The sequence below is a fragment of the Silene latifolia genome, chromosome 11 (assembly GCF_048544455.1).
Source record: "Silene latifolia isolate original U9 population chromosome 11, ASM4854445v1, whole genome shotgun sequence".
Lineage (NCBI taxonomy): Eukaryota > Viridiplantae > Streptophyta > Magnoliopsida > Caryophyllales > Caryophyllaceae > Silene > Silene latifolia.
Window position 1 is genome coordinate 51,947,922 of NC_133536.1, and position 4,431 is coordinate 51,952,352.

Genomic DNA, 4,431 nt, shown 5'->3' on the forward strand with positions numbered 1-4,431 from the left:
AATAATAATAGTAATGAGGAGAATAATAATAGGTAAAGGTAATAATAATTATAATATTAATAATCCTAAATAATATTAGTGTGATTATAAAATTATTAAAGGAAATATATAGTAATTCTACTTTTGGGAAGGCTAATATAATATGTAATAATAATAATAATAGTATAATTTGGAGTAAAGTCCACAACAAGGATCCAAACTATTATCAAATGTAGCTTTAAGGACCTCAACTATTATTTGGTAGCTTTAAGGACCTCATCACATGTAGTGTGTGACACCCCTCGTTGAGGTAACTAAATACAACTAGTAAATCGTGGCGGAAACACGAGATTTTTGAAACTTTTAAGGCTTCTAATGAAGTCCAACACGAGGTATCACCAACACGATAAATAAGTTTAGATAGTTAAGTTTAAGTTTACAACACAAGTCTATTTATTAGGGAAAAGATATCCTACGAATGAACATGAGTCTAAAAGTAGGTGAGTCGATTAAAGTGATAGCTAAATAAGGTCCAAGGTAAGAACTCGCTAGCTCACACGGTCTTCCCCACTTAAGCTTCATCACCAACCTGTCATTCATAATAAATATGAAAGTCACAGTCAGTGGGGAGTAACTCAGGGTTCTCCCAGCCACAATATGTCAAAATACAAGTAATTAGGAATTTAATTAAACAAACAAGCATAAGAATAAATACTTACGGTAACAAGAGAATCACGATTAGTAGACAAAATGCAATAAGAGTAGTTATGCACAAATGAGAGAAGAATAATTAGGTCAAACGGTCACATATTAACTCGACTCAAATGTAAGACAAAATTACAAAGTATGGACAAACAAGACTCCCAACGTAGACTCAATCTCCTCGTAGGACGACGATCATAATACGGTCCTAGTCTAAACCTGGCCAGACTCTCGGGATGGACGACACCCGATTTAACATGCGGTGACCCATCCGCATCCAAGACTCGAAACATGGTACACCTAACCGTGCCCGAAAGTCGAGTAACCCCAAATCGGAACCTTGTCACCTAACCGTGACCCCCGGTCCGAAGAGGCGGAAGGAAAAATAGCCCAATCCGGAAACATGGCACCTAACCGTAACCAATGGTCCAAAAGCGGTAAATAAGGAATGTCAAGTCGTCACACAATGTAAATCGTCACACTTAAATCACAAATACGAGTAATAATGATTGCACAAACATAACGTAAACAATCCATGTGAAGCATGTATAAGTATAAGATTATAATAAATATCAGATGCTCCCATAATAAAAGAGTGTCAATACACCATACACAAGCATTAGAAACAAGTTTAAGATGCATACCCAATAAGAAACATAAAACCCAATCTATAACAACAAGTTTAGTACTCGACCACAACAAGGGTCAAATTCAAACGGTCATAACTTGATTTCTATACATGATAATCAGGTGAAACTAGTTGGAGGTAATAGCTTATCCTCTTACGGTTCTAACGGTAGGTCATAAGCCTCAAACAAACAAGTAACGAAGAAGTTATGGCCATTTTACGAAAACTGGTCCAGGCTGTGGCGTAGCCTGCGCCGAGGTGCGCAGCCTGCGCAAATCACTGATTTGCACGACACAACAAATTCATCTTCATCCCCAAATCATTTTTTTATCATGCCATTACCATCCCAATTGCACCATATATTACCCAAGTAACTTTATACAAGTATTAAGGGTGAAATCAAAGCATAAAAGAGGGATTAAAACACAAGGTTCGATTCAAATTCAAACAACTCCAAACTAACAACTTCATGACATAATTAAGCACAATTACTAAGCATGAATAAGACGGATTATTTACAAATTCATCCATGTATACAAAAGATTAGAAACTTCTTTAAACCACCAAGAGAGATTCCACACAAAACTCATTCAACAACAACAAGTAAAAACATGTAAAGAATCTAACTTTAACACACATGTGAACAAACTATAACATATATAAACACCCAAATTGACATAATGTCGAGTAACCCATCACCGTTACCTTTTTGCACTTCAATCTTCTATTGAGTCGTCAATGATGTAGTTATCCTCCTCCGGGTTGTCCAAATTCTCCCCTAAACACAAAAATCAAGATATTAAATCAAGAACCCATGTTCTTGTAAGATGAAAATTCTGAAATAAGAGAGAAGATGGTGACTTTCTTACTTAGAAAGAAGGGAATGAGAAAAGGAAGAGAATGGCGCGAAAAGGAACAAGATTGGTGAAGAATTAATTTAGATATGGTGATTTTAGGGTTGAGTGGAGATGGTTCAACAATGGTGGTGTGTTTGTTGGGAAATTTCAGAAATTAGGAGTGAGGAGGATGAAGTTGTAAGGGTTTAGTTGCGGATTGGCGTAGAGAAGAAAGAAGGAAAAGGCCCATGAGTCATGATAAGCCCAATAACTCAAAATGAGCCGATTTCTACTAGAATTTCCATCTCAAACCTACTATAATTCAAGACGGAGAATTTTATTATTAGAATCTACACTATTATCTCCGTTATACGACTACGGCGATATTATATAAAAAAAATAAGTTTTAAATAATAATTATTTAATAAAAATTACTTAAAAAGATTATTTAAAATATAAGAAAGGCGTGAGGTGTTACAATCATCCCTCCTTTTAAAAAGTTTCGCCCTCGAAACTTGAAGCGAAAGGCATTACCTTAAGAAAACAAACTAGGGTACTTGACACGCATGGAAGCCTCCGGCTCCCAAGTCTCTTCTTCTACATCACCACACTTCCACAACACTTTCACCAAGGGCACCACTTTGCTCCTTAACTTCTTCTCCTTCTTATCCAAGATACGAATCGGTCTCTCCTCGAAAGAAAGACTAAGCTCAAGCTCGGGAATTTCATTTTGCAACACATGACTAGGGTCGCTAATGTATTTCCTAAGTTGAGACACGTGGAAAACATCATGAACTTTACCCAAACTCGGGGGCAAATCAAATCTATAAGCCACGACACCAATCCTTGTTATCACTTCATAAGGTCCAATGTACTTTGGACTCAACTTCCCTTTGACTCCAAACCTCTTTACTCCTTTCATCGGGGACACTTTCAAGAACACCTTATCTCCAACTTCAAAATCCAAGGGTCGACGGCGAACATCGGCATAAGATTTCTGTCGATCTTGGGCGGCTTTCATTCTTTCACGGACGAGCTTCACTTGATCAATCGTCTCGGCTAACTTGTCGGGTCCTAGATCACGAACATCACTTGGTTGATCCCAATAAATCGGACTACGACATTTCCTTCCATAAAGGGCTTCATAAGGGGCCATCTTGATAGAAGCGTGATAACTATTGTTGTAAGAAAATTCCACCAAAGGTAAGCTCTTCTTTCAAATAGAATGAAAATCAAGGGCACAAGCACGCAACAAGTCTTCTAGAGTTTGAATCGTCCTCTCGGATTGTCCATCGGTAGCCGCATGAAAAGCGGTACTCATCAACAACTTACTACCCATAGCATCTTGCAAAGCTTTCCAAAATCTTGAACAAAACATCGGGTCATTATCCGACACGATCTCCTTAGGAACACCATGGTAACGAACGATCTCCTCAACATAAGCACTAGCAAGACGGTCTAAACTCCACGTCTCTTTGATTGGGATGAACCTAGCACACTTGGTCAACCTATCCACAACCACCCATACGGCATCCTTTCCGCCAACGGTCTTAGGCAAATCCATCAAAAAATCCATGGAAATGGACTCCTACTTCCATAAAGGAACATCCAACGGTTGTAGCAAACCACCGGGTCTCTTATGCTCAATCTTCACTTGTTGACAAGTAAGACATCTTCCAACATATGACACAATGTCATTCTTCATGTTAGGCCACCAAAACTGAAGCTTCAAATCTTTATACATCTTGTCTCCTCCGGGGTGGATCGAATAAGGGGATAGATGAGCTTCATCTAAGACTCTCTTCCTCAAATCAACGGCATCGGGTACGTACATTCGTCCTCGGTAATGAAGGTAACCTCTAGCATCAATCTCACAATCCTTTGCTTTCCCTTCAAGAAGCTTGGCTTGAAAACTTTTAAAGGTAGCATCGTCCACAAGGCTATCAAGGATCTCACGGTGAAGAACGGGCTCGGCAACTATAGCACCAAGATAATCAAAACCACTCTCCATTATTTGCAAACTTAGCTTACGAAACTCGGCACAAAGGTCGTCGGGGAGCACACGAATGGCACTCAAGGAATGAGTAGACTTCCTACTAAGGGCATCGGCAACCACATTTGCCTTTCCTTCATGATACAACAACTCTACGTCGTAATCATTCACCAATTCCAACCATCTTCGTTGTCTCATATTTAAATATTTTTGGGTGAAGATATACTTCAAACTCTTATGATCGGTGTAGATACGGCAATGAACTCCGATGAGATAGTGTCTCCACATCTTCA